Source organism: Monodelphis domestica, chromosome 1, assembly GCF_027887165.1.
Source record: "Monodelphis domestica isolate mMonDom1 chromosome 1, mMonDom1.pri, whole genome shotgun sequence".
In the NCBI taxonomy this organism is placed as follows: Eukaryota; Metazoa; Chordata; class Mammalia; order Didelphimorphia; family Didelphidae; genus Monodelphis; species Monodelphis domestica.
In genome coordinates this window covers 148,779,219-148,791,520 of record NC_077227.1, presented here as the reverse complement: position 1 = coordinate 148,791,520, position 12,302 = coordinate 148,779,219, and positions in this window count along the sequence as shown.

The following is a 12,302-nucleotide window of genomic DNA, read 5'->3' as shown; positions in this document are numbered from 1 at the left end:
TATAGTGGCACCAATATAGTATTTATTTTATTGTGTATTATATTCAGGGTAACTATCATTCAGTACCTATTATTCCCCTCTCACCTACCATACCTCTTAAATTTGACTTCTGGCTACATCTATGTGCCCATTTTCTGTATGTGTGTGTATAGGTGTTGTTAGTTTATATGGTTGGACTGAATATTTAATTGGTGGTCGCCAGGGATACTAAATCCCAAAATGAGTTACTAAAGTCAAATGGAATTTATGGTAGTTTATTTTACAACAGAGGGAAAATATTAAGGAAGAGAGAAAAGGGAAGAGAGAGAAAGCTCCTGTTTCCTCTGAGTCAGTTAGAAATTCTAAGGCACCAGTCAGAGGAAAGGAGTCTCAAGACAATGGGCCTTTCTTGGAGGTTCACACCTCCTGAAAGGGCAAGGAACTAAATCAGTCTTTACACTCACCACAGTGACTGTCTGAAAGGAAAGCAGTCTGAGGTCTCCTGCACAAGCTCCTCCAGGGGTCCAGTTCTACAGTCAAGTGTCTTCACTCCAAGTATGAGTATCTGTCTTCCCTCCAGCTCTGAGTGACTGTTCTTCTCTCCAAGCCCAAGTAACTGTCCTTCAAGTGATTGAATTGATCTTCACTCCAAGCCCATGACTGATTCCCTGTGTGCCTCTGTTTCTATTATTTAAAGACCTTTTTCTCTTGTGTCACCTCCCCTATATTTCATGTTTACCAATCACAGCTGATGCTCCACTGTAGGACTGCCCACTGTTTCACACCTGGGTCACAGACCCACTCAATGTATGAAATGGGTGTTCACACTTTTTGTGGTTAGTTCATATCTTTTTCTGATTAAAATGGGTAGATCGACTTTAAATACTGGGTTTATACTTTGGGGATTAGAATATAAAAATAGACAAAGGATTACAATTTAATCTTCACAATAAAGGAAGAGCTAAGTATCTTCATTGTTACAATCAGGGGAGAGCCAAATCCAATCTTTACAGTGTGTTCTCTGTGTGTGTGTGTGTGTGTGTGTGTGTGTGTGTGTGTACTTAAAGTTTTTCTGCTTCATCAAGGTTCAAGGAATTTTCAAATATAAAATCATTTTATTTCAAAGTATTGGGAAATTTCCCATCTAAAAGTTTGCTACTTTGGAGAACCTTTTTTCCTTTTCTACATTGCTGTGTACTCAAGCTTAAAGGTCAGTAGAAGACTTCCTGGTTAGAACAGGAAGGGTGGTTCAAGCTCCAAGTGCTCCCAATTAAAATGCAAGTACCCCTGAGGGGCATAAAGCCTCAAAAAGCACCACAACTAACACTTTTGTAGGAGATTAGGCTATTGCTTCCATAGAGCTAGAGAAAGGCAGTGTTAGGGTGTTAGGGGAGGGAGTTTCAGCAAGAGGTGAAATGGAAGGAAACCCAGAGATTGCCAGAGACTTGGCCCATGTCTCCATTTTGCCCTGGACTGATTTTGCCCTAAGAAACAACTGCAAAGCCCTTTCATTGCTAGTCTGTTTCTTTTTTGATTATCTTGGAGGTTATCATTAGCCCAAGACGATGGCTGACCAGCAGTTCAGTGCAAAATATTTATCAGGCAACTGCAGTGTCAAATGCCTTGTTAGGCTCTGAGACTATAAAGGAAAATATAGAAAGAGTTCCTGCCTTCAGGGAGCATGCTTTCTACTGAAGAGACGAGCAAATATAACATCATTGGAGGAGGAGGAGAACTGTAACACCTAGGGAAAACAGGGGAGGCATTTATCAATCATTTAATCAGTTTATTCAGAGAGGAGGGCACAACTGAGCTGAGCTGGGATGGAAGATGAGGCTCTTCTGTGAAACTGGGATGAGGTAAAAGTGTGCTGTAGTCTGAGAGGGTTGACGTGCATTAAACACTGTACACAGATTCAGAGATGGGATGTTGAGCTCCTGGGAGAGCTGATGGACCAGGTTGCCATGAAAAGGATGGGAAGTAATGTGATCTAGGCTGGAAAGGTAGATTTCTAGTGTAAATGATATATAGGGTCTTAAATGCTAATTTGCATTTTATTCTATAGTAAACCAGGAGCCACTGATTATTTTCAACCTAGAGTGACCCAGCTGGTCTTCTATCAATGGAAAATAATTGTGGCAATGAGATGGAAGGTGGAGAAGGGAAGACTGGAAGCAGGGAGACTCATTAGAAGTCAATAACGAAGGTGCTGGTGATAGACTTTGAGGACCTAGACTCGTGTGGTGGACAAAATAATTCTTATCCTGACAAAGGAACTATTTTCTTGACCCTGTTTCCATTTTCAACATTTTGTAACTTGTCTATCATCCCATAGATTTTGATGTGTTTTTTTTTAATTTGCTTTTTCAAGGTTACCATTCTCCTTTTGAATATGCTGAAGATAGAGAATGGAAGAATCTCCTTTTTTTTTTTTTTAAGAAAAAAACAAATCTTTATTACAATCAAAATATACAAGTCAACTTGGGAATAATTTTACTGGGAAGCATTAACATTAAGGGGTACCTAGAAAGACTTCTTGTAGAAGGTAGAACTTTTAATAAATAATTAAAGGAAGCCAGAGGTTAGAGGAGGCATTTTCATTCCAAATCCATTAAAACACAGACAGATCCTGGAACAAGGACCCAAGTTCGAAACTTTAAAATGCACCACCAAGTGTACTTGAAGAAAATCACCAGTAAGCCAAAAACCATAATAGGTGGTTATTTTTATTTTTTTGGCAAAGATTAGGAAAAGAGACTTCTCTGAACTCATGTATCTTGATTTCATTAATCTAATAAAAGTCTTGATTTAAATTCTAGGCTAAGATTAGAACTCCTTGCTAAAGTTTCTGAAATAGTCTATCTTAATAATTTGTAATTTCACAGTTCAGTGTTACACATGAAGAGCCACATTCAGCCCATTATAAGAAAGAGGAAGGCAACAAGTTTATTGTATTAATTTATTTGTACCTTATTGGTTTCCAGTCTAATATGAAGAAATGTCCTAGACCGAACTGGCTGCTCTTAAGAAGTTTTTTGGGTTCCATTTTGTGATTTCTATCCATCAGTTTTCTACTCCTGGGTACTTCTCTGGAGATAGAAGGGAAAGAGAAGCAGTGTACGAATCAGGAAATCTGGCCACAACTAGCTGTTTGATCTTGGCCAAATTATTCAAAGAATCCTCAAGCTCAAGAATCCTCAAATGAGACAAAACTTTGGGTTCCTTCTTTCAGTTTTAAAGTGAGATGTTTTTCATGAGGATCTTAAAATACTGAAAAGTGGGCTAAAGAGGCTTTCTCTTTTTTCCCCACAGTGGAGATGGGGAAGGAGTTAAAAAAAATTTAGAGGGAAATTTTGGAAAGTATAATCCATAAAGTTACTTCAGTTCCTTAAATTCTCTGACTCCAGAGCCCTGTGATTTATCTGGGTCTCTTTCCCTATCAAATCAAGGATGGGGCAACGGTGGCAATTTCTTAAAATGAGACAACAATGAGTTTTTGACTCTTCCTTTCACAAAAGATTTTGCTGTAGCATGTGGTGATGTTTGATAGCATTTTATCCACAGTAGAACTTCTTTCAAAACTTGAGTCAATTTTCTCAATCCCTGTCACTGCTTTATCAGCTAAGTTCATATAATATTCTTCAATATTGTTGTGTCTCCAAGAATAAATAGTGAAGCCTGAGCAGAGGGAGAGAGATGGGAAAACAGCAAGTCAGTGGAGCAGTTAGAATACACATAACATTTATTGAGAAAGCTCATCATCTTAAATGGATGGGGTTTGTGGCACTCCATAATAATTATAATAGTAGCCTCAAAGATTACTGATCACAGGCCACTGTCACAAATATAATAATAATGAAAAAGTTTGGGATGTTGCAGGAATTACCAAAATGTGACATAGAGATATGATGTGAAGCCATGCTATTGGAAAAATGGCACTGATGGATTTATTCAACACAGGGTTGTCAAAAACTCTCAATTTGTTATTTTAAAAAAACACAATCTCTATGAAGTACAATAAAATGAAGTATGCCTATACAAAGGAAATCTATTATTTGGAAATATAGTAATCAGAATGTTTTTAAAAGAAGTTTCTGAACCCCAGATTAACAATCTCCCCTTTAGTGGGAAGAACTATAGATGTGGAGTCCAAAGACTGAGATTTTAATCATAGCTTTGCTCTACATATGACTATAGGAAGTCTGTCCAAGTGACTCAATTTCAGTTTTTTCTTCCATAAGATGGTTTTAAAACTCCATTTAGGACTAGCATTTTATGAAATTCTTTTCTAGGTTCCTTGAGGAGAGCCCTCAGCATGCTGCCTGGTACACAAATCTTTAAAAAATAAATAGTGTATCTTTCACAAATGTTTTACAATTGATTTAAAAGGACCTATAGGATATTGGATATTTGATTTAATTGGCCTAATATCATCCCAAAATAGATGGAATACTTCAACATTCATAGGGAATCCCTCTTCCATTTGGCTGCAGTATATTACCAAAGATGACCTTCACTGTAGACAATGTGATTAGTAGAATGAGAGCCAGATTTAGACTCAGAAGACTTTAATAAGAATTCTACCTTTGAGGGATGACTATGTTGCTCATTGGATAAGGAACTATGGATTTGGGAGGACTTAAATTCAAATCTGGTCTCAGATACTTTCTAGATCTGTGACCCTGGGTAAGTCACTTAACTCAATTGCCTAACTTCCTTGGAATTGATACCTCAATTCTAAGACAGAAAGTTAGGATTTCAAAAAAGGAATGGCAATATTGATTTAAATATGAGTATAATTTTCCCCATTTAATAATTTTAAATTTTTACTGAATTATGAGTATGATTTTGGAGCCATAGGAGGGAGTTACATCCTAGGTAAGATGTCTGATGAAGAAAAGATGCCTGAGGAATAGAGTGAAGCATAACTAGAACCATCCTAGAAGTAACTAGGATACCCCAGGTCAGTGATGGCAAATCTTTTAGATTCCAAGTGCTGGGCCACCCCCAACCCCAGAGACTGTGCACCATGCCCTACTCTCCCTTCCCCCACACAGGGAGGGAGAAAGTGCTCCCATTGGACTGCTAGGTAGAAGGGTGGGTGAAGTGAGTAATATCCTCAGCAAGTGTAGAGAAGGGAAGGGGGGGGTGGCCCAAGCTCTCTGCTTGAAAGCCACTCACCTTCCCCTAGTGTGCTCCCATTGGGCTGCATCGTGGAGGGGATATAAAAAAAATGTCCTTAGGCACATTGGATAGGGGGAGGTGAGCAGCTCAGCTGGAATCCCTCTGTCTCTCTAGTAATGAACTTTGGCTGGGGAGAGCACTATGTGCCCACAGTGAGCACTCTGAGTGCTATCTTTGGCACCCATGCCATTGATTCACCATCACTGCCCTAGGTTACATGATAGTAATTTCAGAGCTATAATGGTTAAGCCTTTCAGGGCAGGGTCTCTGGTCCAGAGGATATAGCAGCTGGGCTGATGAGGAGAAGATAGTCTGAAGAATTATAATTATGCACAGCAAGCAAGTTTCTTGTGGAAAGGACTCGTTTTGTCATTGTATCCTCAGAGTCTTGGAATTAGAAGGTGTTTAATGAATGAATGTATGGTTTTACACTAGTACACATATAAAAATCTGTATCAGATTGCTTGCCATCTCAGGGAGGGAAGAGAGGAAGGAATGGATAAGGGAAATGCAGAATTTGGCTCTACCTTAAAAAAAGTTAAAAATTGTTTGTTTTTATGTAATTTAAGAATAAACTACTTTAAAAAATGAACATATGGATTTCTATGTATGTAGCTCCTCCCACAAGCTTCCAGAAATTAATTGCATAGTCCTTTGGAGGAAGGGAGTTGGCAATGTGGAATTGAGACTGGATAGCTGAATATCTTGCAGCTTGGAAAACTTTGAGACCAAGACAGAAACTACCAGTGAGCCCCTACTTTAATCCTTTTGTAGCAGACTGAACTTGGCGTATACTTAGCCAACTTTTCTTCTCTGCACCAGAGACTGAAATGGGCATCTTATTCTATTAAATTACCTGATTCTGAGATCAAGGTAATCTGAGTACACCACCAAGCTATGATTCCTTGTGGTATGGTGGATTTTAATTTCAAAACGACTACTTAGCACCTGCCTGTGTGACTTTGGACAAGTCTCTTACAATCTTGTGGTCTCAAGTTTCCTACCTGCAAAATTAGGAAGTAGATGGTCTCCACAATCCCTTCCAGCTCTAAATCTATGGCTCTAGGCTCTAGGATCTTAGACATGAAAGAGCATTGAATGAGTCTAACAGGACTCAGGTATTTTCTCCCAGGTCAAAACTCTAAAAACACATTATTCAGAGTTCCCCAGGGAGATATTGCCTGCCCCCATTTACTCACCTTTTGGTATATAATACCCTTCATTATTCTGGATCATAGCTTCTTAGTGCTGAAAGGGATCAGGGAGGTACTTTTAGTTTAACCTGGACCTGATCAAGAATCCTCTCTGCCATGGATGACAACTGTTTTTTTTTATTTTTCTTCCAACTATTGTTTGAAGACCTTTAGTTTAAGAGAACGTACTAGGGGTAACTAGTGGAGACAAACGATCTTGGGTTTAAATTTGGTTATAGATACTTTGGGAAGTCACAACTCCAATTACCTAGCCCTTACTATTCTTCTGCCTTGGACCTGATATTTGTCAATTCTCAGACAGAAGGTTAAAAAAACCAGAACTTATCACTCACTAAGGCAAGTCAAAAATTAATTATAAAATTACATTGAGTCAGGGGGCAGCTGGGTGGCTCAGCAAATTGAGAACCAGGCCCAGAGATTGTGTGTGACCCTGGGCAAGTCACTTAACCCCCATTGCCCAGCCCTTACCACTCTTCTGCCTTGGAACCAATACACAGTATTGATTTTAAGGTGGAAGGTAAGAGTTTTGTTTTTTTTTTAAATACATTGAGCCTCCATCTGCCTCTCTGCAACTTCCTGCTGGTCTCTGGGGCCAAGTAGAACATGTCTGATCGCAATTGAAAGCCTTGCATCTACTTTGGTTACTTACTCTACGTGGCAACAGAGGCCAAGGAATTCCATAGTCATGACCATCCTACTTGTGATCAGGAATAGAAAATTCTTCCCACCCTTTAAAAACCCACATGCCTACCTGGGTGGGCAAAGTGATGCTGGTGGTTCTAAAAAACAGTTTCCCAAACAACTCTCAGGTAAAGAAGCATTTCTTTTGATAATTTTAGAAGTAGGAAGAAGCAGCAGATATCATCATGAATCAACTGACATTTATTAAGCATCTAATAATCAGTCAATACACATTTATTAAGTGCTTACTTAACATCAGATAATGTGCTAAGCCTTGGGGTTACAAATCCCCTTCCCCAAAAAAAGTTCCTGTCCTGGAGAAACTTACAAGTTAATTGAGGAAAACAAAATATAAAAGGAGGCTAAGAGGGGGTTGAGGGAAAAAAGGCCCCTGAAGCAGGGAGAGGGGAAAAAAAAAGATGGATAGTTTGGGAGCTGTACTAAAATAGAATTTTGGAGGGGAGCCTTCTGATGCATCTTCCAATCAGAGAGCTCTTAAGGGAATAGGATACTGATGGGGTGTGAGTGCTAAGGCTGATATTATTTTGCAAGATGATAAGGTTTCATGATGGCATGAGGAAAAGTCCAAGGGATTGTAGCCATCGAGAAAATGTGTCATGCACTCTGCCACATGCTGAGAATGCAAAGACTGTGCTTTCAAGGAACTCATATTCCATTGGGGAAGACAACACAGACATTTGCAGGTCAGTGCAACCTATTAGAGCTAGCCTGACCCTGCCTAAACCATGAATCTCCACTCTACCATTATAAATAGCACACAGGGTTTTGTGAGGAAGTCTGAAAGCAATAAATCCATTCTCATATTTTTCTTCCAGTTCTACATCCTAGGGCCAAGCAGAATATATCTAAATACTCTTTCATGTAACTTCCTTTACATACCTAAAGATAGTTCCAACATCCCTTATCTCCACCTCCCTCAAGCAAATCTTCTTTAGGTTACTTATTTCCAATTCTTCAAGGGCCATGTTTTTTCTTGCCCACCATGCAGCTTGGCAATATTAATGAAAAAATCAATTTTTCAGATTTGAGCATAATAGTCTCATTACAAAGGATATTTGTCTAGACTTCTCCTCACACAGTCAAGGAACATTCTAGCTTATAGTTATTCATTTACATGTTTCACCTGACCTTATTTAATCAGAAACTTCCTTAGAGTAACATTTGTAAGATGTTTGGTTTAAGTGTGATAAAGATTTTATGAAAAACTTCTAGATCGATTTGGTACTTTACTATGTGTGTGTGCATGTGTGTGTGTGTGTACATGTGTGTGTGTGTGTGTGTGTGTGTGTGTGTAAGAGAGAAAGAGAGAGAGAGAGAGAGAAAGAGAGATCCTCCTTGAATCTGTCAACCTCAAGGCTGTTGGGTATTCTGAAAGTTAATAGGGGATTTGAAGGAAAATTTTTGTTTGTGAGTGTGGTCTAGTGCTTATTAGAATTCACAAGATTTTGTGTTAACATTCCAGTGGGCTTACCAAGATACGTTTGAAGTGCTGAATGTAAATTTCACTCTAAAAAATAAAAACCCAAACAAAACCAAGCCAAGTTCCTCTGACATATTTTTAGATATTATTAGGGAGAGTTATATAAGTGACATACTTTACCAAAAGGCATATTGTGATTCACCCTCCATAAGTTTATAAGCTACACAAAGAGGGAGATATACTGGGGGAAAGTCATGGTCTTTCTAAGCAGAAAGCTACACAATGACTTTGCTGCTAAAAATACACGCTTAAAAGAAAGGCCACTGTGGCTCACCATTGGAACTTATTGTTACGTCCTTTGCTTTCAAGTTGGAATAAAGTCATTTTAAGCAAGAATTTAGAGAAGAGTTACCAATTTCACAAACATTAAGCAATGAACATTTATCAGTTTAAATCAATTCAATGTCAAGGATTTCTTTTGAATCTACCAGATGACAACATGGCAGTTAAGTGGGGCAGTGGAAAAAGGGCCAGGTCTGGAGTCAGGAAGATTCATTTTCCTGAGTTCAAATATGGTCTCAGACACATCCTAGCTGTGAGACCTGGGCAGGTTATTTAACTCCATTTGCCTTAGGTTCCTCAACTATAAAATGAGCTGAAGAAGGAAATGGCATACTACTCTAGTATTTTTGCCAAGAAAACTCCAAATTGAGTCACAAAGAGTTGGACATGACTGAAATGACTGAACAACAACCATATGATAAGCATTGGGCTGGGTACTGGGGAAAACCCCAACAATGTGAATAGTCTCTGCTTTTAAAGTGCTTGTATACTAGTGAGAAGCATCAGAGCCCACAGATAGAGCACAGGGCTTGAATCAGGTAGACCTGGGTTCACATCTGACTTCAGATACTTATTAGCTAGGTGACCCTAGATAAGTCATATTACCACTCCTGTGCCTCAGTTTCCTCATCTATAAAATGAGATGGTTGAACTCAGTGGTTCCCAAGTCTTTTCATTTTCTAAATCCTATGAACATGTATACTGATAGGTAAATATAAAATGTATACAAATTAAGTGCTAAATAATTTCAGGGATTGGTGGGAGAACACTAATGACCTCATGGATCAAGAAGGTCCTTAAAACACTTGAGCTGAGCATTTAAATTGCACAGATGAAATATGACCCATAGCTTATAACCTGGTGGGATAAAGCTTATGTGCAGGTAATCATGGTCCAGAACAGACTATGATTAGTGTGAGGGTGAGGTTTAGATAAAATATGATGAGAGACTTAAGGAAGAAGAGATCATTTTCTGAGATGACTCCTCTTCTGCCCTCCCCACCCCCACCCCAATAAATTTAGAAAGGGAGACTTTATGGAGGAGACATCCCTGGAACTAGAACTTAATGAAAGTGGAGAATTTTTCAGCTTAAGATAAGCTTATAAATAAAATCATGTATTTTATTATTATTGAAATAGTGGTAATTGAGGAAATATCTGTAGCTATTATTGAAATACCTACTTGCATGTCTCTATAAAATCTTTATGAGGAATTATCTAGTCACATCTTATGAATATGCTTGATGAAGGTAAGAGAAGAAAACAAGCAGGCTTTCAGAAATTATATTCTACATTAAACCACATCTTTATAATCACACAATGGACTGAAAGGGACAGGAAGGAACATGATTCCACTGGGTTTATTGCTCATTGAGTTTAAAGAAAGCCAGTGAGGCACAGTGGAAAAAAGGTTGGCTCTAGAATCAAATGACCAGAGTTCTAATCCTGCTTCCATCAATATTACCCATGAGACTTTAGGCAAATCACTTAACTTTTTGGAATCTCAGTTTCCTCATCATCTGTACAAGAAGAAGATTGGTCTATATTGTTTCTAAAGTCTTCTGTTTCTAAACAGAAGTCTAAAGTCTTAAGTTTCTAAAGCACTTCTAGTGCTGAATCTATGATCCTATGATCATATGTAAATAGATAGATATATAGGTATATACACATATAAAAGCAAAATGCTATTTTAAATGAATGACTAAAACCACATTTATTAAGAGTTTATCATGTACTAGTCACTATGTTAAGCCCCAGACATACAAATACATAAGCAACAAGATAGTCCCTATTCACAGGAAACTTATATTATAAAAGGAGAATTCAATATATATAGGGGAGTAAGAGTTGGAAGAAATAGTGCAATATGTGGTAGAGGACATGTAGTTAAGTGTGCCTTTTTTCACTGCATGAGGAGTATAGAAATCTGCACTATATTGCAGAGGTTGAAGGACCATGGTTTGGAACAGTAACTGCAACATTAGACTTGCCAAGAAGTGGCAAGATAGTCCTGAACTAAATAAAATAAGGTGTAAACTGATCAGAACCCAGGGTCCCAGGGGGTGGGATAGAAATAACATACGGATATAGATCTGTTTCCTATACTGATAGTTTCAATAGTCAGTGAAACAAATTGGAATTTTTTTGAAGTTGGTAATCCAATACAGTATTAGATCCAGTATGACTCCTGAAGACTAAAATAAATCAGGTTTACATGTCACCTTTCTTTGGAACAACTTAAAGTACTTTCACTGAAATTGTGTCAGGATGTCTACTAATGTGGAAAAGAATTATCCCCAGTCAAATAGGCATTTTTTGGTTAAATTTTGAGGAGAAAATGTTAGATGGCAAGCTTAAAAGATGGCATTTATTCAGAAAAAAATTTCCCAATATGTGACCTGTATTTAATGTATTTAAAGCCAATATTCTATGCCTTATCTGTCTTGTTATATAGTCATCTCAATGATTATTGACTTTTAAGGTAGTGACCTTGGGTACCAATCCTGGATTATGAGCCTTAGATTTTCTTTTTACCTCCATCATTTTTATAAGAATAACATTTTTAATAATGCCATTAGGCTTAAAAAGAACCTGAGATTACTCAATCTGTGAAGTAAGTAGTGTAAGAATTATCATCTCTATTTTATAAATATGATTTTGGGCAAGCTATTTAATTTCTCTAGCCTCTGAATCCTCACCTATAACATGGGGGGGGGGAGTGATATTATTTGTACTATTTACTTTGCTAGACAGTTATGAGTCAGATGAAATAATGTATACAAAATACCATGTCAATGTAAAGTAAATATAATTTGTTATTTATATAGGAAAAAGGACCAAGGAATTTTATTTTTTTAATTAAAAAAATTTTTTACTAATTACACGCAATAACAAATTTTCACATAAATTTTCCAAAGTTATATGATCCAAACTGTCTCTCTCCCTCCTTCCCTTCCCTCTCTTAGAACTGGCAAGCAATTCAATCTGGGTTATACATGTATTATCATGTGAAACACATTTTCATATTGTTCATTTTTGTAAATGAACAAACTTATAATACCAAACCCCTCAAACATAAACACAAATAAACAAATGATAAATCATATGTTTTCATCTGCATTCTGACTCCACTAGTTCTTTCTCTGTAGGTGGAGAGCATTCTTGGTCATAAGTACCTCAGAACTGTCCTGGATCAGCCAATGAATTTTCAACACTGACTTGAAGCAATAAAGATTTTCAATTTAAACTGAGTTAACCCAAATAAATCAAGGATGGGGAGAGGATCTACTTGTACTAAAATATTTATAGCAGCTCTTTTCATAGTGGCAAAGAATTGGAAACTGAGAAGCTGCCCATCAATTGGGGAATGACTAAACAAATTGTGGTATATGGTTGTAATGGAATACTATTGTGCCATAAGAAATGACGAACAGGATAAGTTCAAAAAAATCTGGAAAGAC